Source organism: Arachis ipaensis, chromosome B4, assembly GCF_059453495.1.
Source record: "Arachis ipaensis isolate K30076 ecotype BB chromosome B4, ASM5945349v1, whole genome shotgun sequence".
Lineage (NCBI taxonomy): Eukaryota > Viridiplantae > Streptophyta > Magnoliopsida > Fabales > Fabaceae > Arachis > Arachis ipaensis.
The window spans coordinates 67801071-67826415 of NC_142439.1; the positions used below are offsets into that span (position 1 = coordinate 67801071).

Sequence of the window (25345 nt, forward strand, 5' to 3'; positions counted from 1 at the left end):
AAGAAATCATATTGACTTGCTGAGTCAATATTTTATTCTGAGCCAATATGGCATTCAGAGTATCAATTTCAAGAACTCCCTTCCTCTGAAGCGTCCCATTACTCACAGGATTTCTTTCAGAAGTGTACATGAACTGGTTATTTGCAACCATGTCAATGAGTTCCTAAGCTTCTGCAGGCATTTTCTTTAGGTGAATGGATCCACCTGCAGAATGGTCTAATGACATCTTAGATAATTCAGACAGACCATCATAGAATATATCCAGGATGGTCCATTCTGAAAGCATGTCAGAAGGACACTTTTTGGTCAGTTGCTTGTATCTCTCCCAAGCTTCATAGAGGGATTCACCTTCTTTCTGTTTGAAGGTTTGAACATCCACTCTAAGCTTGCTAAGCTTTTGAAGAGGAAAAAACTTGGCTAAGAAAGCCGTGACCAGCTTATCCCAAGATTTCAGGCTTTCTTTAGGTTGAGAGTCCAACCATATTCTAGCTCTGTCTCTTACAGCAAACGGGAAAAGTATAAGCCTGTAGACCTCAGAATCAACTCCATTGGTCTTATCAGTATCACAGATCTGCAAGAATTCAGTTAAGAACTGAAAAGGATCTTCTGATGGAAGTCCATGAAACTTGCAATTCTGTTGCATCAGAGAAACTAATTGAGGCTTTAGCACAAAATTGTTTGCTCCAATGGCAGGGATTGAGATGCTTCTTCCATGTAAGTTGGAATTTGGTGCAGTAAAGTCACCAAGCATCTTCCTTGCATGTCCACCATTGTTATTATTTCCGGCCATGTCTCCTTCTTTTTCGAAAATTTCTGTCAGATTTTCTCCAGAGAGTTGTGCTTTAGCTTCCCTTAGCTTCCTCTTCAGAGTCCTTTCAGGTTCAGGATCAGCTTCAACAAGAATGTTCTTGTCCTTGTTCCTGCTCATATGAAAAAGAAGAGAACAGAAAAGAAAACATGGAATCCTCTATGTCACAGTATAGAGATTCCTTATATGAGTATAAGAAGAGAAGAATAGAAGAAGGAAAAGATAAGAATTTGAACACAGAGGAGAATAGTGGGTTCGAATTTTTGACTGAAAGAGGAGTGTTAGTAGATAAATAAATAAATAGAAGGAGATGAGAGAGAGAAGAATTCGAAAATTAAAATAAATAAAATAAAAAATATTTTTGTTTTTATTTTAAATATTAGTTATAATTCGAAAATACGAAAAGGAATAAAATTAAAATTAAAATTTAAAATAATTAGTTAATGAAAAGAAATTTTGAAAAAGAGGTTAGTGATTTTCGAAAATTAGAGAGAGAAAATTAGTTAGGTAGTTTTGAAAAAGATAAGAATCAAACAAAAAGATAGGATTAATTGAAAAAGATTTGAAAATCAATTTTGAAAAGATAAGAGGTTAGAAAAGATTTCGAAATTGATTTTGAAAAAGATGTGTTTGAAATTTATTTTGAAAAAGATTTGAAAAAGAAATTTAAAAAGATTTGATTTTGAAAATTAAAGTTGATTACTTGACTAACAAGAAACAAAAAAAAATATGATTTTAAAATTTAAAGATTGAACCTTTCTTACTAGGCAAGTAACAAACTTAAAATTTTTGAATCAATCACATTAATTGTTAGCGTTAATTTCAAAAATATGAAATAGAAATAAGAAAAAGATTTTGAAAATAAATTTTGAAAATTTTGAAATTATGAAAGAAAAAATGAAAAAGATTTGATTTTTGAAAAAGATTTGAAAAAGATAGAATTTTTAAATTAAAAATTTGATTTGACTCATAAGAAACAATTAAATTTAAAAACTTTTTGACTAAATCAAACCAAATTTTTCGAAAATTTATGAGAGAATAAGGAAAAGATATTTTTTTTATTTTGAATTTTTAATGAAGAAAGAGAAAAAAAACAACCAAAAGACTCAAAACATGAAAATTATGAATCAAAACACATGATGCATGCAAGAACACTTTGAATGTCAATATGAACACCAAGAACACTTTGAATGTCAAGATGAACACGAAGAACTTATTTTTGAAAATTTTTTAAGAAAATAAAAACATGTAAGACACCAAACATAGAAATTTTCAAACTTTAGATACTAACAAATTGAAAATGCATATGAAAAACAAGAAAAAACACCAAACAAGAAAAATTTAAAGATCAAACAAAAAAAATTCATCAAGAACAACTTGAAGATCATGAAGAACAAATGCATGAGTTTTCGAAAATTTTAAGAAAAATTAAAATGATGCAATTGACACCAAATTTAAAATTTGACACAAGACTCAAACAAGAAACACAATATTTTTGGTTTTTATGATTTTATTAATTTTTTTTGGTATTTTTCGAAAATTATTTTGGGAAAAACGAAAAAGAAGAAAAAAAATCTTTTTTTTTGTATTTTTCGAAAATAAGACATAAAAAGCTTAAAATTAAAATAAAATTACCTAATCTGAGCAACAAGATGAACCGTCAGTTGTCCAAACTCGAACAATCCCCGGCAACGGCGCCAAAAACTTGATGCACGAAATCGTGATTGTTCATTCCTTGGTAACGGCGCTAAGAACTTAATACGCACGTTCATAATCTTAGTTCTTTTTCACAATTTCGATACAATTAACCAACAAGTGCATTGGGTCGTCCAAGTAATCAACCTTACGTGAGTAAGGGTCGATCCCACGGAGATTGTCGGCTTGAAGCAAGCTATGGTCACCTTGTAAATCTCAGTCAGGTGGATTCAAATGGTTATAGAGTTTTAATAATGAAAAGATAAATAAAACATAAAATAAAGATAGAGATACTTATGTAATTCATTGGTGAGAATTTCAGATAAGCGTATGGAGATGCTTTGTTCCTTCTGAATCCCTGCTTTCCTACTATCTTCATCCAATCCTTCATACTCCTTTCTATGGCAAGCTGTATGTTGGGCATCACCGTTGTCAATGGCTACATCCCGTCCTCTCAGTGAAAATGGTCCAAATGCGCTGTCACCGCACGGTTAATCATCTGTCGGTTCTCGATCCCGCTAGAATAGAATCTAGTAATCCTTTTGCGTCTGTCACTACACCTAGCACTCGCGAGTTTGAAGCTCGTCACAGCCATCCCTTCCCAGATCCTACTCAGAATACCACAGACAGGGTTTAGACTTTCCGGATATCAAGAATGGTCACCAATAATTCTAGCCTATACCACGAAGACTCTGATTGTAGATCAGAAGGCTAAGAGATATGCATTCAAGCTTGTTTTCATATAGAACAAAAGTGTTTGTCAGGCACGCGTTCATAGGTGAGAATGGTGATGAGCGTCACATAATCATCACATTCATCATGTTCTTGTGTGCAAATGAATATCTTAGAGAAGAAATAGGCTTGAGTTGAATAGAAAAACAATAGTACTTTGCATTAATTCATGAAGAACAGCAGAGCTCCACACCTTAATCTATGGTGTGTAGAAACACTACCGTTGAAAATACATAAGTGATAATGGTCTAGGCATGGCCGAATGGCCAGCCTCCCAAAGAGGGTTTAATCATCAAAACATGATCAAAAGATATTAATACAATAGTAAAAAGTCCTATTTATACTAAACTAGTTACTAGGGTTTACAAAAATGAGTAAATGATGCAGAAATCCACTTCCGGGCCCACTTGGTGTGTGCTTGAGCTGAGCATTGAAGCTTTCACGTGTAGAGGTCTTCCTTGGAGTTGAATGCCAGTTTGTAACTTGTTTCTGGCGTTTAACTCTGCTTTGTAACTTGTTTCTGGCGTTTAACGCCAGAATAGGGCAGAAAGCTGGCGTTAAATGCCAGTTTACGTTGTCTAAACCCGGGCAAAGTATAAACTATTATATATTGCTAGAAAGCCCTGGATGTCTACTTTCCAACGCAATTGAGAGCGCACCATTTGGGTTTCGTTAGCTCCAGAAAATTCACTTTGAGTGCAGGGAGGTCAGAATCCAATAGCATCTACAGTCCTTCTTCAGCCTCTGAATCATATTTTTGCTCAAGTCCTTCAATTTTAGTAAGAAATTACCTGAAATCATAGAAAAACACACAAAACTCCTAGTAAAGTGGATTTTCTGGAGCTACAGAAGCCCAATTGGCGCGTTCTTAATTGCGTTAGAAAGTAGACATCTTGGGCTTTCCAGTAATATATAATAATCCACATTTTGCCTGAGATTTGATGGCCCAAACTGGCGTTTAAATGCCCACCAGAGACCCTTTTCTGGCGTAAAACGCCAGAACTGGCACCAGAACTGGAGTTAAACGCCCAAACTGGCATCCAAGCTGGCGTTTAACTCTAGAAAAGGCTTATGCACGTGTAAAGCTCAATGCTCAGCCCAAGCACACACCAAGTGGGCCCCGGAAGTGGATTTCTACACTATTTGCACTTAGTTACTTATTTTCTGTAATCCTTAGTAACTAGTTTAGTATAAATAGCACTTTTTACTATTGTATTCGTAATCTTTGGACTTTTAGGCTTATTCCATTTTTCACATTTGGGAGGCTAGCCATTCGGCCTTGCCTAGACCTTTTTCTGTTATGTATTTTCCAACAGTGGAGTTTCTACACCTCATAGATTAAGGTACGGAGCTCTGTTGTTCTTCATGAATTAATGCAAGTACTATTGTTTCTCTTTCAATTCACGCTAACTTCTTTTCCAAGATATACTCTCGTACTTAATTCAGTTAAGTCAGAATGAAGGGGTGACCCGTGACAATCACCCACTATCTTCGTTATTCGCTTAGCCAAGATCTGCGTGCCTGACAACTACAAGCGGTGTACATGATGTTCAACGTAGTCATTGGACAACAGCCGGAGTATAGTCTCTTGGGTCTCTGATCCACGGATTTGACTTGCCTCTCCTGACAACAGAGCATTCGAATCCGTGAGATTAGAACCTTCGTGGTAAAGGCTAGAACCAATTGGCAGCATTCCTGAGATCTGGAAAGTCTAAACCTTGTCTGTGGTATTCCGAGTAGGATTTGGGACGGAATGACTTTGACGAGCTTCAAACTCATGAATTTTAGGCGCAGTGACAGTGTGCAAAAGGATAGAGAGATCCTATTCCGACACAAGTGAGAACCGACAGATGATTAGCCTTGTGGTAGCTATGCCTGGTATTTTTCATCCGAGATGAGAAATCCGACAGTTGATTAGTCGTACAGAAACTGTACCCGGACCATTTTCACTAAAAGGACGGATGGTAGCCATTGACAACGGTGATCCACCAACATACAGCTTGCCACGGAAGGGAGCACGCATGATTGGATGAAGACAATAGGAAAGAAGAGGTTCAGAAGCAACAAAGCATCTCCAAACGCTTATCTAAAATTCCCACCAATGAATTACATAAGTATCTTATTTTATTTTATTTTTTATTTATCTTTTAATTATCAAAACCTCATAACCATTTGAATCCGCATGACTAAGATTTACAGGATAACCATAGCTTGCTTCAAGCCGACAATCTCCGTGGGATCGACCCTTACTCGCGTAAGGTATTACTTGGACGACCCAGTGTACTTGCTGGTTAGTTGTACCGGAGTTGTGAAAAGTGTGATCAAAATTTCGTGCACCAAGTTTTTGGCGCCGTTGCCGGGAATTGTTCGAGTTTGGATAACTGATGGTTCATCTTGTTGCTTAGATTAGGTAACCTTCCTTCTTGTTTCAACCTTTATTTTCTTTTCAAAAAGTTTTTTTTTAAATATTTCAAAAATCAAAAAATTTAATAAAATGATAAAAACAAAAAAAAAATTTATGTTTCTTGTTTGAGTCTTGAGTCAAATTTTAAGTTTGGTGTCAATCGCATGTTTTTAATTTTTCTTAAATTTTCGAAAATTCATCATGTGTTCTTTCTTGATCTTCAAGTTGTTCTTGATGATTTTCTTTATTTAATCTTGTGATTTTCTTATTTTGTGTTTTTTGTTGTTTTTCATATGCATTTTCTAATTCATAGTGTCTAAATATTAAAAATTTCTAAGTTTGGTGTCTTGCATGTGTTTCTTTTCTTAAAAATTTTCAAAAATATGTTCTTGATGTTTATCTTGATCTTCAAAGTGTTCTTGGTGTTCATCTAGACATTCAAAGTGTTCTTGCATGCATTATTTGTTTTGATCTTAAATTTTTATGTTTTGTTTCATTTTGTTGTTTTTCTCTCTCCTCATTAAAAATTCAAAAGTAAAAAAATATCTTTTCCTTATTCTTCTCATAATTTTCGAAATTTTGAGTTGACTTGTTCAAAAATTTTTAAAATTTAGTTGTTTCTTGTTAGTCAAGTCAAAATTTCAATTTAAAAACTTTATTTTTTCAAATCTTTTTCAAAATCAATACTTTTTCATTTTTTTATGATTTTCGAGCTTCATTCTTAAAATTTTTCAAAATCTTTTTCATTTTTCTTTTAATGTTTTCAAAAATTTTAAAACTAATTTTTGAAAATCTTTTTCTTATTTTTATTTCACATTTTCGAAAACTTTACTAACAATTAATGTTTTGATTCAAAAATTTCAAGTTTGTTACTTTCTTGTTAAGAAAGGTTCAATCTTTAAATTCTAGAATCATATATTTTAGTTTCTTGTTAGTCAAGTCATCAACTTTAATTTTAAAAATTAAATCTTTTTAATTTCTTTTCCAATTCTTTTTCAAAATAAATTTCAATCATATGTTTTTAAAATTTTAATTTCAAAATTTTTTTCTAACTTCTTATCTTTTCAAAATTTATTTTCAACTCTTTTTCAACTAACTACTTGACTTGTTTGTTTTAATTTTAAAAAGTTTACTATTTCTTATCTTTTTCAAAATCACCTAACTACTTTTCCACTTCTGATTTTCGAAAATCACCAACCACTTTTTCAAAAATCTTTTTAATTAACTAATTGTTTTAGTTTTTAATTTTCTTGTATTTCTTTTTCAAATTTTCGAAACTAACTTAATTAATTAAATAAAAATAAAAATATTTTTCTTTTCTCTCTTCTTAAAATTCGAATTTCTTCTATCTCTCATCTCTTTCTATTTATTTTATTTAATTACTAACACTTCTCTTCTACTCATAATTCGAACCCCTATCTCTTCTCTCTATTCGAATTACTCATCTCCTCTCTCTTCTCATTCTTCTATTCTTCTATTCTTATACTCACATAAAGGATTCTCTATACTATGGCATAGAGGATTCTCATTCTCTCTTTATTCTCCTTTTTTTCATATGAGCAGGAACAAGGATAAGGACATTCTTGTTGAAGCTGATCCACTCTTTGCCTTACAAGCCTGAAATCACTCAACAAACATATCAAGGTATCAAATGGAATTAAAGTGAATAGAATTTAGCAATTAAGGGCCTAAAAATTATGTTTTCACTTTTGAGCACAATTTATAGAGAATTTATAAAACCAAGCTATTTCATTGAATAAGTGTAGGAAAAAGTTGATAAAATCCACCCAATTAGAGCAAATAAATATAATGAAATGTGGATTCATCAATGTGCGCTATGGGATTGGAAATCGATCAAGGAAGGAATTGCATGCTCATGAGCAAACTTCTTGGCATCCATACCAATTTCCTCCGGCCAATAACGATCTTACTCCATCCTATGATGCATATTCTTATGAACCAAGTCCAATACATAGTTCTCAACCTACCTCACAAGCCACATTCTACTAAGCACCATCCTATGATCCATAACACTCATACAACCAATCACCCTTACCTCATCCTCGTGATCACTATGAAAGAAAACCTATAGAACCACCCACATTCCAACATAATTACTCCCAAGAACTACTATTCTCATATATACCACCTCAATACCTCTACCAAAATGAACCATCTTCCTTTTGTGAACCTTTTTTTCCATATGATGAACCCTCCTATCCACCCCAATCCTCAATGAACAACATTAGCATTTCATGTCTCCAAGATCAAAGGGAGCTACAAACCATCCTTCAAGAGCGACGTGAAGCTCAAAGGATGCAACTAGAGTTCATGGCTACCTTGACCGAGATAGTAAGTCGATTAGATTCCCAACGTTTGGACACTCAAGAAGAATTTAATGAAGAACGGAGCATGAGAAAGAGATTAAAGACAGTGGAAAACAAGGAGTGGGATTTTGTACTAGAGCAAGTGGAGAAAGCCAAAATTATTGAAGAAGAAGGAGTGGTTGAAGATTTAGGAGATGCAGAACCTCCATGGGAATCTAGGATTAAAGAACATTCCTCCAAGAAGATTAAATTTGATGTTGAGGAGGAGAGTGCACAACCTCCAAAGCATGTTATGCATGAACAATTGGATGGAATAGAGTAAGAATTGAGTTTCCTTGGTGATGATCATCATGCATCACATCCTATTAGTGAAGAATTCACATCCGTGAATGATTCCTTTGAATTTGAAGCGTCTTCTCCCGATGAATTTGAAAGTGATATGAAGGTAGACTTCTCTAAACTTCCTATTTATGATTTGAGTGACGGAGAAGAATTGGATGAATTTAGTGAGGAAAAGCTTGAAGGTGAAAAATCTTTTCAAAAGGTGGAAGTCCTTCGGAAAGGATGGACGGGAGTTGAATATGCTTTGTCAAGATCATTGGAGATTTCTCTACCTAGGTTGCCATATAATCCTTCATTTAAGTGCGTAAAACTTGTTTCTCTTAGCTTTATTATCGCACTTGAGTATGGTATGCTTGAAACGGATGGTCAACTTAGGAGGCTTTGTGGAATGAAGCATAAGAGAAGGATATTTAGTGCTTGGCATTGCAAATCAAGGCTCATCAAGGTTGAAATTTCAAGAGTTAGATGCAAGGATTGGTTGAGTGCTTATTTGAATGGGTCTAGAAGAAGAGTTTGGTACCTCATTGAGAGTTCATCTTGCCTACCACCCGAGTGAAATTACAAGGATCACTTTGAAGATGGGTGTGAAAATAAGATATGGGGTCCCGGATCACAACATGAATGCCAATTTTGGGAGCTCATATCTTGCGAAGAATGATGAATCCATATTTGACGATGAATTTTGTATTGATTTGAGTGGATTCCATCATATAAACCCACATTTATTCATCCAAATAGCATACTTTTGTGTTTTCTCTCTAAATTGAGCTTAATTGTGAAAACAAGCTATTTTGTGCTTAATTTAACTAATTTTATTCCACTTTCATTCCATTCGATGCCTTGATATTTTTGAGAAGTGATTTCAGGTAGAATAGGTTGGAATGGCTTGATGAGAGTGGAGGAGAAGCATGCAAAAGGGAGGAAACATGAAGAAATCAAAGGAGGAGCACACAGCAATGTGTGCATACGCACAAGTCTCAGCACATGACTCACTTAAAGGAAAATGCTAGGGGTGATTTCTGGGCCTCCAGAGACCAATTTTGGACTTTCTGAAGCTGATTAAGTGCTATATCAAAGGGGCCTCATTCCATGTCAAGTGGGGAGCAATTAGGGTTAGCTTAGTGTCATGTAGTAGGCCATTCTAGAGAGAGAAGCTCCTGCTTCTCTCTAGAAATTAGGGTTATTAGTTTAATTCCTCTTTAATTTCTCTTTTTAATTCTTCTTGTCATCTAGTTTCTTTTAGCTTTCTTTGTTCTATTGCCTTAATTTTCTTAGTTACCTTGTTAATTTCTCATTTTGGTTACTTTTTATGTTGATGAATACTCTTGTTATTTTAATTTTCATTTAATGCAATTTGAAGTTTTTATGTTTTTTGTCATTTAATTGAGTTGTTATTATGATTGTCTTGCATATGGTAGTTGTAGAATTTATTAGTTCTTGTTATTTTACCATGCTTCTCTTTCATGCCTTCCAAGTATTTGATAAAATGCTTGGTTGGATATTTGCCTAGTTTTTCACACTCTTGGTTGGGAAATTGGGTAATTAGGTGAACTTAAGTGGTAGATGTCCATTCTACATTGTGTGAGGATTGTTAATTGATTTGGTTTCCACTAACTCTAAGCCTTCCATTAATAGAGTTGGCTAGGACTTGTGGATTGAGATCAATTATGTCCTTTTGACTTATCCTTGATGTTAGGATAGACTAATTGGGATTAGTTCTACACAATTACCATGTTTGTGGTCCATAACTAGGATAGGAATCCTTAATTCCCTAATTCTTGCCAAGAGCCCATTTTTTCCATTTAATTTCCATTTTTATTGCTTTTACTTGCTTTCCATTTAATTACTTGCCATTTTAATTTCTTTCCTCTTGCCATCAAAACCCCCAAATCCCCCATAGCCAATAATAGTGCATTTCATTGTAACTCTTAGGGAAGACGACCCAGGACTTAAAACTCCTGGTTATTTTGTATTGATTGTGACATATTTTGAATTAAAATTTGATTGAGAGTTAATTGTTGGTTTAGACTATGCTTGCAACGAAGTTCTTTTCTATTGAGAAATTCTAAACGAACGTTAATTTTCACTCATCAAAGAACTTCACCCAAGCTTGGTGAAGTCAGTTGGAAATTCTGACAACCGATTGAGGAGCAAGCATCTTTGGAAGTTTAAGGATGAGTACAAGCATAAACCACTTTGATAAGGAGCCTCCCAATGGTCCAACTTAAGGACAATAAATAAATGTGCTAGGTGGGAGACACCCTACCATGGTAAACTCTTTCTATTTCTCTTGTAGATATAATCAATGAATGAATTAAGTTGCCATTGTTAGGTACTTTTCTTTCTCTTTACACTTTTGTATATATTGCTTTGATTGCTAGGTTGCTTGTGATAAGGATTTATGTTGGGCATTAAGGGTTTAATACATTCAAAGTAGTAAAATCCTAATGGAAGGGGGACCAAAAAAGAATGGGATTAAAAGAGGAATTTATTAGCATAAAGAGACACAGCGGAAATATAAAAGATAGATAAAGGTTTTTCCTACTAGACCTCTAAGATACCTATTCTTAGCAACCTAGGTCACCGGAAAGGATTCCCTACTAGACCTTCAAAGAACTTGTCATTGACAACCTAGATCAGAGGGATGAAAATTGAATCACTCAATTTTCTCCATGCAACAAGCGAAGCAAATCACTCACCTCACTTAATCACACTAAAAAAACCTGCATAAAGCACTAAAGAAATTTTATTCATCAAAAGTTATGTAAATTGTCTCACCAGAAGGTGTTTAAATAGGCACCTAACAAACTAACTAAAAGATAAGATAAGATAACTTAATTTAAATCAGATTTGATCTTATTTGGATTGGATCAGATTTGATTTAAATTTTAAAATCCTAAAGATATGATAACTAATTTAAATCAGATTTGATCTTATTGGATTAGATCAGATTTGATTTAAATTTTAAAATTCTAAAAATACTACTAAGCAAATTATAACTAAATCAAATCTTCTAACAAACTCTAACAGAAAAATAAATTAAAATAAAAGCCTAATAAATTTAAAATAAATAATAAATTATGCCTCCCACTAAATTTGAAAAGCATTATTGGGCTTCTTGCGGTCCTGACTTAGTCTATTGGGCCTTATGAGTTGTCGCCCTTTCAGCACCACTGTTTTTGAGACGAACTCTTGGTCTTCTAGATGTCCAAGACAGGCATGGTATGATTCTTCTAGTATTCAGATCTTTGAATGTGACGAGATTACCATTCTGTCCCTTAACTCTAAGATGACGAAAATATCCTCTTGACCACGTATCATTCTCTCCCTCTTCAAAAAGATTCGTCCTCGAATCTTGCATGAGATGCTCTTCGTCCCTCCAAGGAATCCAAACCCAATCTCCGGGTTTAAATACCATGGTTTGTTGACTCGTATCTATCCATTGAATTGTGGTTATGTCCGTCATGTGTGCAAGTTCAATCTTTCCAACCATACTTTTACCATATTGTCCAAGGTGTGCAATTTGTCTTTCTTCCTTTTCAGCCCTATTAATGCCTCCATAATTGACTAGTGAATCTACAAAGCCTGGGAAAGTTGATATAAAAACACTAGGAATTTCATGGTTAGATGTATGAGAAACTAAGGACTCTGTGGATTTCAATGAGACTAATGCACTTTTGTCTAAGCTAGAACTTTCTAGATCTCTCTCACAAGTGTGTTTATTGAACTTGGTTTCTTTTTCGCTCATTGACTCCTTGATGCATTTGCATCTGTGCTATATTAGCTAGTTAGTTTAAGTAGTTTTAGCTTAATTTCATTCACTTTCTTTGAAATAAACAAGCATTTGTGTGAGTTTTCTATCCATGCATTCATGAACCAAGAACTGGGTGTAATTTGGCCATATTTGCGCAAAGAATTCAAGAAGTTGACAAATGAATTAGTATGAATGAATCTCTTGAAAATTGTTGCATAGAAAGGCAAAACTTTGAAGCAAATTCTTTGGTTAATGATAGGTGATGAAACAAGAAGGCATTGAAGTAAGAATGAAGCAAGCAAGTGGCTAACAACTCCTTCAAGAAAAGCAATATGCACGTTGCTAACTTGGGATTCAAGTTGGCAACGCCAATGAAGCCCCACTTGAGGAAGAGCACAAGCAACTTTGCAAGAAAGTGGTTTCCTATGAAGACTATGCACGTTGCTAACTTGGAGTTACATTGGAGTGTTTGGCAACAACTCAAGAAGCAAGTTGGGCAAGAAGAAGAGTAAATGTTGGCGTTGCCAACTTGGAGAAAGGGTGAGTTGTTGAAGGCAACGCCAGGCAGCCCTGGAGAAGCATTTGGGCGTTGCCAACTTGGAGAAAGGAGTGAGTGTTTGATGGCAACGCAGGCAAGCAAAGAGCTGAGCCAAGGAGAGTGTCGAGGGCGTTGCCAATGCCAGAAACAAGGGGCGTGTTCCTTGGCAACGCCAGGCAAGCAAGGCTTGGCCCTGGAGCAAGAGGAGCTGGCGTTGCCAAAGCCAGGAACCATAGGCGTTATCCAAGACAACGCCAAGCAACAAGAATGAAGCCTGGAGGAGTAGTCGAGCACGTTGCCAACTCCAGGAAGAGCTGGAGTGTTTGGTGACAACGCCCAAGCATGGAGAATGCCCAGGAAAAGGAGCCAACGTTGCCAACTTGGAGATATAGGGGCGTTATCCACAACAACTCCAGAAAGCTGGCAGCCTGACCTTACCTCCTTCAATGGAGTATATCTTGAGCTACATAACTCCAAATGAGGTGATTCCAACGCCTTTTGAAAGTAGACATCGAGAACTTTCCAACCATATATCATAGTATGGGGTTGGCATTCATTTTGAAGCTTCAAGAGCTGGCGTTACCAACGCTGGAAACAAGGGCGTTTTCACCAAAAACGTGTGCGATTTTGGCAGCCTGACCATGTCTCCTTCAAACGAGCATAACTTGAGTTATAGAGATCCAAATTGAGTGATTCCAGTTGCATTGGAAAGCTGATATTCAGAGCTTTCTAACCATATATAATAGTCTATAGTGGAGCATGAAATGGAAGCTCGAATCAGAGTCATCTTTAGGCCCCAAAAACAAGAAAATGAGGTTGGAATTGAAGGAAGCTACAAGGCAACCCTGGAGAAGAGTCGAGCACGTTGGCAACGTGCTGTAAAGGGAGCATTGTTAGCAATAATGCCAGCCCATTGTTGCAGCCTTGGGAGGCTTGGCACGTTGCCAACTTGGGAGAAAGGGGGCGTTATCCACAACAACTTGGCAGCTTGACCTTACCTTCTTTGAGGAAGCATAACTTGAGCTAGAAAAATCCAATTGAGATGATTCTAAGTGCATTAGAAAGAAGACACTCTGAGCTTTCCAATGATGTATGATAGTCCATATTGAAGTAGAGGATTGATACTCAAATTCTGGGCAACATTAAGCATGAGATAAGAGTCAAGAAGAAGAAGAGCAAGTTGTTAGCAACAACTTGGGCCAACAACGCCCAAGTCTCAAAGCTCACTTCCAGGAAAGTCACTTGCACGTTGCCAACGTGCATTATGCCTGACGTTATTACCAACAACGCCCCTCAATGGGCCAGAATTGATGACAACTTGCTCTGCTTCCTCTGTTCCTCATAAAGGCCAGCAACTTCTTCCATTGAGCCAAGAATTCAACAATGAGAAAGCCCATATTGCTAACCCAAATTGAAGATCTCTGAAGAAGTTTTAGGAGTAGTATAAATAGAGAAAAGTTTGATACTTAGAGAAACTTTTTTTTTTACATTACTTTTTGCCTTTGACTTGTTTTTAGACTTAGACATTTTCTCACCCATTTTCTATTTTGTTTTTCTTGCAACTTTGAATTTCAGTTTTAAGATCTTCTTCTTCATCATCTTCTTCATTCTTATCTACTCAATTCTCATGTTTACTTTTGCAATTGTTGTTGAATTTAGAGCTATGATTCACTAAACCCCATTTTCATTAGGGGGAGGAGCTCTGTTTATTGGATTGAATTGATGAACTCCTCTTTTTCTTTCTCAATTCAAGTGGTTAATCCAAAGAGGAAACTCTTGTTCTTCAAAGATTCAATCACCATCGAGAGAGGGGTTAATATATATGAATTGTGTGGTGAATTTGAGGAATGAGCCACATAATTCAGTTTAGAGTTCATCCTTTCATGATTTCCTTAATCAATACACCTTGGTTGGTATGTGAGATGTAACCTTCCTTGGTTGAGATTATGGGAGTTGTGTGGCTTGGATTAGAAATTGAGCTTCATCTCTTCTCATGAACAATTAGATCACGAGAGTGGCAATTGGTTATGTTGAGAGAAATTGGATCACCAAGAGATTGGGATCCAATTACCCACAACTTGCCATGGATCTATACCCATGATTGAGAAGGAATTGATCAACATCAATTCATGAAAATTTGCATCTCCAATCCCTAATGATCTCCCCATCATTAAGTCTCATCTCTTTTGTTCTTTAGTTATTTCGAATACCCATTACCCAATTCCCTTTTACATTCTTGCAATTTACTTCCCTGCTCTCTATAATTCAGCACTCTACTTTCTTGCAATTTACTTTTGATGTCATTTAAGTTTCTTGCACTTTAAGTTTTAGTCATTTACTTTTATTTTCTTTCTTCATTGCAATTCTTTAGATTCCTTGTTATTTAATTTTTGCAATTAAGTTCAAAAATCACATATCTCATGAAATCAAAACCATGTTTGCTTGACTAAATCTACCATTTAACTAAAGTTGCTTAATCTACCAATCTCCGTGGGATCGACCTCACTCTTAGTGAGTTTTATTACTTGATACGACCCGGTATACTTGCCGGTAATTACGTGAAATTAATTTTTTATGTATCACTCCTCTCACTCACTATTCTCATCTTTTCTCTCAAAACTCTCGCTTTCAATCAAACATGGTTTCTTTTCACTCAAACACTCAATCTCTTTCTCAATTTCTTTTCTCTCATATTTTTCAAATTGCTCACATCCCAAGGACCCAGTTGAGAAATTCTGCACTGTTGAATCTTCCAAGGACACATCACCCTCTACAGCATACTCAACAAATTCTTCCATCTCTGGCTTTGAAGAAGAATGAAAGATAGACGTAGGAGAATTCCTCTGGTTATGGCGATCTATCATTTGTTGCACTTGCTCCCAGTCAACGGCCAATTTGACCAAATTGTCCATGGTCGTGTAACGATAACGTTGGACTTCATCTGCAAGTTCTTCACGTAATCTAAACAAAAATCGGTCCTTAAGAACCTCAGGGCTCCTTTTAATATTAGCCATGTCCATCAAATATAGAAACTCCTTGTGGTACTCCATCACTGATTGTGAGCCTTGTTGTAACGTAAAAAATTTGCCAAAAAATATATTATGGTATGATGATGGCACAAACTACCTCCTCATGATTTTTTTCATCTTCTCCCAGCTGCTAATTGGGCGCTTTCCGTACCGTCTTCTAGATCTTCCTAATTCAGTCCACCATATATGGGCAGCATTGGAAAAATTAGCTTGTACCAGTTGAACCTTCTTTTCTTCCGAAAGGATACAATTTGCAAATTTCGATTCTACCTTCCTTTCCCATCTGAAATACGCTTCAGGATCATTCCTTCCTTTGAATGCAGGGATTTGAAATTGAGAACTCTTTTTCGCATATGAGCTTCCTTCATCATCATTATCGTAATATTCAATCATTTTTATTATTATTATTTTTTTTCCAGACACTGACATAAAGATAGAATAATTGCAAAACAAAATTAAAAAGAAATTTTTTTTTGTTTTTTTTTTTTTGGACTCTAACATGAATTTACATAGATTAAAGAGAAAAAAAAGACTAAACAAGACCCATGGAACGTGTAAATAAATAAGAATTTACCTACGACCTGTAACTAATACCAGATGATAAGAAAATAAAAAAAAGATAGATAAAGGGTTTTTCCTACTAGACCTCTAAGATACCTGTTCTTAGGAACCTAGGTCACCGAAAAGGATTCCCTACTAGACCTTCAAAGAACTTGTCCTTGACAACATAGATCAGAGGGATAAAAATTGAATCACTCAATTTTCTCCATGCAACAAGCGAAACAAATCACTCACCTCACTTAATCACACTAAAAAAACCTGCATAAAGCACTAAAGAAATTTTATTCATCAAAAGTTATGTAAATTGTCTCACCAGAAGGTGTTTAAATAGGCACCTAACAAACTAACTAAAAGATAAGATAAGATAACTTAATTTAAATCAGAATTGATCTTATTTGGATTAGATCAAATTTGATTTAAATTTTAAAATCCTAAAGATATGATAGCTAATTTAAATCAGATTTGATCTTATTGGATTAGATCAGATTTGATTTAAATTTTAAAATTCTAAAAATACTACTAAGCAAATTATAACTAAATCAAATCTTCTAACAAACTCTAACAGAAAAATAAATTAAAATAAAAGCCTAATAAATTCGAAATAAATAATAAATTATGCCTCCCACTAAATTTTAAAAGCATTATTGGGCTTCTTGCTGTCCTGACTTAGTCTATTGGGCCTTATGAGTTGTCGCCCTTTCAGTACCACTGTCTTTAAGACAAACTCTTGGTCTTCTAGATGTCCAAGACAGGCATGGTATGATTCTTCTAGTATTCAGATCTTTGAATGTGACGAGATTACCATTCGGTCCCTTAACTCTAAGATGACAAAAATGCCCTCTTGACCACATATCAGCTTGTTAGATTCATGTTTTGATTTAGAATAGTTGTCTTGAATTGCATTCTTGTTGGATTACAAGTTTTGTTTGAATAATCTTTAGAAAAAACTTTTTCAAAAACTTAAAGATTTTTGGTTAAGTTTATGTTTTGGTTGGTCTAGAATGTATATAGGTTAGGAGAGTGTTTAATTCTATTTTTATGCTTCTTAAAAAAAAGGGCCTCTCACGCGTGCGCATGGATGACGCGTACGTGTGGCCCCGAAAAACAATTCTTGCATCACACACAAGATTAGTGCTTTAGTCCTTTCTAACTCATTATTCTTTGTTTTTGTGCTTCATTATCATTGAGTTTGGATGGGACTGAAATCTCTCATGCTTATAACTAATCTTGTCTGTGACCATTCTTGTTTGAACTTGATGCTCCAAATGCTCTTCATGCCATTTACTTGTGCTTTGATTTTATTCTTGTATCAAGTGTTAGTTGACATGCCCTTTGCTTATATTGCTTTCTCACTTACATGTGGTAGCTACCAGGTAGTTGAGAACCCAACTTTTATTCGGCATTAGCCCCCACTTATATTCTATTTGATTTGATGTCTTTGTTTTCTGGGCTTAATCTTCCGTCTTTTTCTCCCCTTTCAGGCTGGCTACTGATGAGCAGATAATTTATACGCTTTTTGACATTGTTTTTACATAGTTTTTAATATATTTTAGTTACTTTTTATTATATTTTTATTAGTTTTTATGCAAAAATCACATTTCTGGACTTTACTATGAGTTTGTATGTTTTTTTTTAATTTCAGGTATTTTCTAGCAAAAATTGAGGGACCTAAGCAAAAATCTGATTCAGAGGCTGAGAAAGGATTGCAGATGCTATTGGATTCTGACCCTCCTACACTCGAAGTGTATTTTCTGGAGCTACAAAAGTTCAATTGGCGTGTTCTTAATTGCATTAGAAAGTAGACATCTTGGGCTTTCCAGCAATATATAATAGACTACACTTTGCCCGAGATTTGATGGCCCAAATTGGCATTTAAACGCCCACCAGAGACCCTTTTCTGGCGTAAACGCCAGAACTGGCACCAGAACTGGAGTTAAACATCCAAACAGGCATCCAAGCTGGCATTTAACTCTAGAAAAGGCCTATGCACGGGTAAAGCTCAATGCTCAGCCGAAGAACACACCAAGTGGGCCCCGGAAGTGGATTTCTGCACTATCTGCACTTAGTTACTTATTTTCAGTAATCCTTAGTAACTTGTTTAGTATAAATAGCACTTTTTACTATTGTATTCGTAATCTTTGGACTTTTAGGCTTATGCCATTTTTCACATTTGGGAGGCTGGCCATTCGGCCATGACTAGACCTTTTTCTCTTATGTATTTTCCAACGGTGGAGTTTCTACACCTCATAGATTAAGGTGCGGAGCTCTGCTGTTCTTCATGAATTAATGCAAGTACTATTGTTTCTCTTTCAATTCACACTTACTTCTTCTCCAGTATATACTCTTGTACTTAATTCAGTTAAGTCATTATGAAGGGTGACCCATCACAATCACCCACTATCTTAGCTTTCCATAACCATTGAGAACGCTCCATTTGGACTTCTGTAGCTCCAGAAAATCTCTTTCAAGTGCAAGGAGGTCAGATCCAGACAGCATCTGCAGTGCTCTTTCTGTTTCTGAATCAGACTTTTCCTCTAGCTCCTCAATTTCAGCCAGAAAATACTTGAAATGGCATAAAAACACACAAACTAAAAGTAGAATCCAAAATTGTAAATTTTACACTAAAACCTATGAAAACTTAATAAAAATTAAACAAAACATACTAAAAACTATATGAAAATGATGCCAAAAAGTGTATAAAATATCCGCTCATCATGGGGTTGGTAAAAAAATTGAATGGGAGTTATGGGGGTTGGTGGTTTAATGGGGAATGAAAAAAATTGGAATGGGGAAGGGAATTGTAATGGTAAGAGGGGGTGGGTTAATGAGGGAAGAGATATGGGGAGGTGAAAATCTGATTGGGGGAGGCATGGGTCGGGCCCACGGAATCTTCATTTTTCAAATTTTAAACCCCTCTCAAGTCAGACCTTCAAGCGTTGTTGGCGCCTCGGCGTTTATCGCTGGTAACGTGTTTTCAGAAATTTTTTTTTGAATTGGTTCCCCAAGTTTGCTTTTAGCGCCAAGAAGGCAGAGAGCTTGTCTTGGTTTGCGTGCCCTTTGGCGCTAAATGCCCAGTTTGGCATTTAGCACCATCTCCTCAACAATCTTGCCTTATTTTTACATGCCCCATGACGCCAAATGCCAGGTCGGAGCGTTTGGTGCCACCATCACAGTGAGCTCTCCTTGGTTTTTGTTCTTCTTGGTGCTAAACGCCCAGCCTGGCGTTTAACGCCAGAGCCACCGAAGCCAATTCTTCGTAGGGTGGTCTGTTTTCCTTTCTATTTTCCCTGTTCCTGTTTTCAATACTTTGCATGACTAAAACACACATAAAAAGATGAAAATTTCTAGAAAATTAGAATAAAATAAATAAAATACCAAAATCAAAATACTGTAAAACTTAGGATACGGATAGTTGGGTTGCCTCCAACAAGTGCTTCTTTAACGTCACTAGCTTAACGGTTGATTTCCTGTTAAGGTGGGGTTTGATCGTAGTACTTCAACTCCTCCCCTCTCATTGTTAATTTTCTCCTTGTGTCCCCATGAAATAGCTCGATATACTCAAGAGAGAGGATTCTGTTTACTGGATTAGGCAACACTAGATTCCGAGTCAACACTACCTTCAACCCTGGTGAGAAACCTTCAGTGGAAATTTTTTTGTTTCTCCATTCCTTTGGTACTTTCTTCTTGGGAGCCTCCTCCTTGGTGGATGACGCACACGCAACACCAAACTTAAATTTGATATCAGGGGGAATTGTATTTATTCCCACCACAGGAGGCTTGAGCTGCAAACTTTGTTTTATATCATTAGGGGGTTCTTGGAGGTTTGGATCAATAAGCTCAGTCTGCATGCACCTCTCCTCTTCACTTGATGAATGCATATTTTTAAAGACATGAAAGACCAGTTGCTCATCATGCATCCTAAGCACTAATTCACCTTCTTCTACATCAATTAGAGCTCTCCCAGTGGCTAAGAATAGTCTTCCTAGGATTATAGAGGCGTTTTCATCCTCCTCCATGTCAAGAATCACAAAATCTGTTTGGAGGAAGAACTTTCCACTTTGACGAAGACATTCTCCAATATTCCATATGCATGTTTCAAATATTTGTCTTCTATTTGTAATGCTATCCTTGTTGGTTGTGCCTCTTTGATTTGAAACTTTTTCATCACAGACAAGGGCATTAAATTTATGCTTGCTTGATGAACGGTTATTTTATACGCTTTTTGGTATTGTTTCTTCAGTATTTTTAGTACATTTGATTAAGTTTTATTATGTTTTAGTGCAAAAAATCACTTTTTGGATGCTACTTTGAGTTTTTGTGGTTTTTCTATAATTTTAGATGATTTTTGGGTGATTCTGACAAGTTTTGGAAAAGCCTAATTCAGAGAGAGAGAAAGGACTGCAGATGCTGTCAAATTCTGACCACCATGCATTCAAACGAGCATATATGGAGCTACAGAGGTCTAAATGACGCGCTCTCAACGGCATTAGAAAGCTAACATCCAGTGCTTTCCAGAAATATATAATGGTTCATGCTTATCTTTGGAAATGATGACCCAAAACGGGCGTTGATCGCCCATCTGACCCCCTGCCTGGCGTTTGGACGCCCAAAAGGAAGCAATGATGACTTAAATCAAAGAGAACAATCATAAACTGAAAATACCTCAATTATCATTAACTCAAATAACTGTCTGTAATATGGAATAATTCGTAAATCAAATTATAATCATCAATTCAAATGTTGGAATAAATAAATAAAAGTAAAACTAAAATAAAAGAACATTAAACCTGGGATCCAGAGTTATTCTTAAAACAAGAAGAAATCCTAAATCCTAAAAGAGAGAGAGAAGATCTCCCTCTCAACTAAATCTAAATCATTGAAAAGTGAAATATGCGAGCTCCCTTTGAATGGGTGCATTCCCACACTTTATAACCTCTAGTCTATGCTATCTGTACTTGGATCTGGGCCAAAAAGGGCTTCAGAATTCGCTGGGGGTGTATTCTGTAAATTCTGATGCGTGGCCTCTGTCACGCGTTCGCGTGGGTCACGTGGTCGCGTCATTTGGAGCTTTTCCTTGCCACGCGGTCGCGTCAGTCATGCGACCGCGTCATATGCGTTCTGCTTAAGGCGCGCGGTCGCGTCAGTCATGCGGCCGCATCGCTGCTGATTCGTGCTTGGCACGCGATCGCGTCATCCATGCGATCGCATGAATACCAGTTTCCTTCAAAGCACCGTTTTGCTTTCTCCTTCCATTTTTGTATGTTTCCTTTTCCATCCTTTAAGTCATTCTGCCTTAGAAAATCTGAAACTACTCAACACACTAATCACGGCATCGAATGGAAATAAAGGTAATTAAAATAATTAATTTTAAAGCTTAGGAACATGTTTTTCATTTACATCACATAATAAGGAAGGGAAAGTAAAACCATGCAGTTAATGTGAATAAGTAGGTGAAGGATTGTATAAATCACTCAAATTAAGCACAAAAGAACTCATGAAATATAGGTTTATCATTCTCCATCCAAAAATACAAAGCTAAGCACGCCCCAAGTCTATTAGGAATCAAGCAAGGAGATCGGGAAAGTCTTCGCAGCTACATGGAAAGATTCAACAAAGCATGTCTGGACATACAAAGTTTACCAACAGAGACCGCCATTATAGGTCTCATCAATGGCTTGCGAGAGGGACCTTTTAGCCACTCTATATCGAAAAAACATCCTACATTTCTGAACGAAGTGCAAGAACGAGCAGAGAAGTACATCAACCTGGAGGAAAACTCTCGATTAGGAGAGACCTCAAAATCCGGATTCTCCTACTCCTCCCGAGATAAGGATAAAGAGTCCAAGAAGAAAGAAGATCAACATGGAGAAAAGATCAAAAAATACCACAATTACACCCCTCTTCGGGTGTCCCTTGTGGATGTCTACAGAGAAGTTTGCCATACTAAAAAAATACCGCCAGCTCGACCACTCAAAAGCAAAAAAGGAGGAGGAAACCGAACTGAATATTGTGAATATCATCGAATCTATGGACATTCCACCAACGAATGTTTCGACCTAAAAAATATCATAGAAAAACTGGTAAGAGAGGGAAAGTTAGATCGGTACTTAGCCAGCCGAACAGACAATCCAAGAAAAAGAAGAAGGGTCAAAGATGTCGGACGGGCTAAACGACCACCTTATACGCCCGAGAGACATGTCCACATGATACACGGAGGATTCACGGGAGGAGGTATCTCCAAATCATCTTGCAAAAGACATCTTAAAGATATATATCATGTCGAGGGAAAAGAGGAAGCACCCGACATCCCCAATATCACTTTTACTAAAGAGGACGCAGCCGGCATCATCTCGGGACATGACGACCCTATGGTCATCACTATCATATTGGCCAACGCAAATCTCCACTGCACACTGGTAGAGCAAGGCAGTTCGGCCGACATCTTGTTCAAAACTGCCTACGACAAACTTGGCCTGGAAGAAAAAGAACTCAGAGCATATCCAAACAGCCTGTTCGGGCTGGGAGACACTCCAATCCAACCACTGGGGTACATCTCACTACACACGACCTTTGGAAACGGAAACCGGTCAAGGACGCTCAATATAGACTACATCGTGGTCGACGTGAGTTCAGCCTACAATGCCCTAATAGGTCGGACAACGTTAAATCAACTCGGCGCAGTAGTCTCGACTCCACATTTGTGCATGAAGTTCCCAACCACAGAAGGAATAGCTACAATAAAAGCAGATCAAAAGACGGTGCGCCGCTGTTATAACGAAAGTCTAAACCTCAGAGGCAAAGGAGAAAAATTCCACACCATCAAACTTGGTGGAGTTCGAGGGTGGGAAGAACTCTGTCCACAACCCGAAGGCGAAGTAGAAAAAATCCAGATCGGAGATGTCCCAGACAAAACAACCAATATTAGAACAATCCTAAAAGGAGATATAAAAGAATCACTCGTACAGTTCTTACGAGATAATGTCGACCTCTTTGCATGGAAGGCCGCAGACATGCTGCACATAGACCCTAAGTTAATGTGCCACAAGCTGGCAGTTTACCCAGGATCTCGGCCAGGACAGCAGAGGCGTAGAAAGCTTGGACCAGAACGATCCCAAGCTGTGGAAGAGCAGGTACAAGCTCTATTGGAGGCAGGATTCATAAGAGAAATCAAGTACCCACTATGGCTAGCTAACGCCGTCTTGGTGAAAAAATCAAATTGGAAGTGGCGGATGTGCACCGACTACACTGATCTCAACAAAGCCTGCCCAAAGGATCCATACCCACTCCCAAGTATCGACGCTTTGGCGGATGCCTCCTCCGGATACAAATACCTCTCGTTTATGGACGCCTACTCAGGATACAATCAAATCCCGATGTACCCACTTGATCAAGAAAAAACTTCATTTTTAACCCCAAAAGAAAACTATTGCTACGTCGTCATGCCTTTCGGACTCAAAAACACAAGAGCTACTTATCAAAGATTAATGAATAAGGTCTTTGCAGACCACATCGGGAAAATCATGGAAGTCTACGTAGATGACATGTTAATAAAGACACAAAGTAAAGAGACGTTACTGTCCGACCTCACCCAAGTATTCGACACTATAAGAAGACATGGCATGCGGCTTAACCCGGTAAAAAATGCACCTTTGCAGTAGAAGCTAGCAAATTCTTGGGTTTTATGCTCACACAAAGGGGAATCGAGGCAAATCCGGATAAATGCCAGGCCATACTCGACATAAAGAGCCCGTCTTGCATCAAAGAGGTACAACAACTGAATGGAAGATTGACAGCCTTGTCCAGATTTCTAGCTGGATTAGCAATAAGATCTCTCCCCTTTTATGCCACTCTAAGGAAGGGAAAAAGGTTCGAATGGACAAAGGAGTGCGAGCAGGCCTTCCAAGATTTCAAAAGGTTCCTGGAACAATATCCTATTCTAATCAACTTACTAATTTAATTAGCAAAAGATTAGCGTCAATGGAAACAATATTAGCTAACAACTATAGATCACCAACATGAGTTGGGTTTTCATGACTCAAGATCGCCTAATTACTCTCTCCAAGCCAAGAATGCTCAAAATCTACTCTAACATCCTTCCAAGCATTTTGTCAAACACTTGGAAGGGATACATGGAAAGCATAGTAAAATTACAAGGAATATAAATCTACACTACTCAATTGCAAGGATTTAAACAACAATAAAGCAAATCAATGATAAAAGAACATGAATCATAAATTGCATTAAAGGGAAATGGAAGAACAAAAGTGCGTCAACAACAAAGTAAGCAATTAATAAAATGAAATACAAAATTAGAGAGAAGAAGAGTAGAGGAACAAGAAATTGTAGAGGAAAAGTAAATCAAAGCATGAATTAAACCTAAATCTAGAAGAGATTAACCTAACCTAATTCTAGAGAGAAGAGGGAGCTTCTCTCTCTAGAAACTAACCTACATGATGCTAATGCTTCAAACAATTGCTCCCCTCTTTGCCCAAGCTTGAATTTTGCATGAAATAGCATTAGAAATGAGTTGGGTTGGGCCCAAAGTGCTTCAGAAATCGCTGGGGGCGATTTCACATTAGTGGGCCACGTGCTCAATCGGCGCGCACGCGTACATGGCGCGTGCGCGTCCCTTAACGCGAAGCAACATATGGCAAATTGTATATTATTTCGAAGCCCCGGATGTTAGCTTTCCAACGCAACTAGATCCGCCTCATTTGAACCTCTGTAGCTCAAGTTATGGTTGATTGAGTGCAAAGAGGTCGGGCTTGACAGCTTTACGGTTCCTTCCTTTCTTCATGAGTTCTCCCACTTTGCGTGCTTTTCTCCTCACTTCTTCCATCCAATACTTGTCTTATGAACCTAAAATAACTCAAAAAATACATCAAGGCATCGAATGGAATTAAAGTGGATTAAAATCACCAATTTTATGGCCTAAAAAGCATGTTTTCACATTTAAGCACAAATCAAGGGAGAATTGCAAAACCATGCTATTTTATTGAATAAATGTGAGAAAATTTGATAAAATCCCCCAAATTGAGCAAAAGATAAACCACAAAATTGGGGTTTATCACATAACTCTCCTTGTGCTTCAATGCCGTATCCTCAGCCAACTTTGCAGAAGCCGCCAAGGCAATAGCTCTAGTCTTTTCACCCTC

The 25345-nt window shown here is 36.8% G+C and overlaps 1 non-coding gene across 1 annotated transcript; it reads left to right on the top strand.

Annotated features, from left to right (window-relative positions):
• Positions 1 to 280: 280 nt before the first annotated feature.
• LOC148567790 (small nucleolar RNA R71) lies at positions 281 to 388 on the top strand. Its single transcript, XR_015881510.1, has one exon. It is a non-coding gene; the product is annotated as a small nucleolar RNA R71 (small nucleolar RNA).
• Positions 389 to 25345: the final 24957 nt, after the last annotated feature.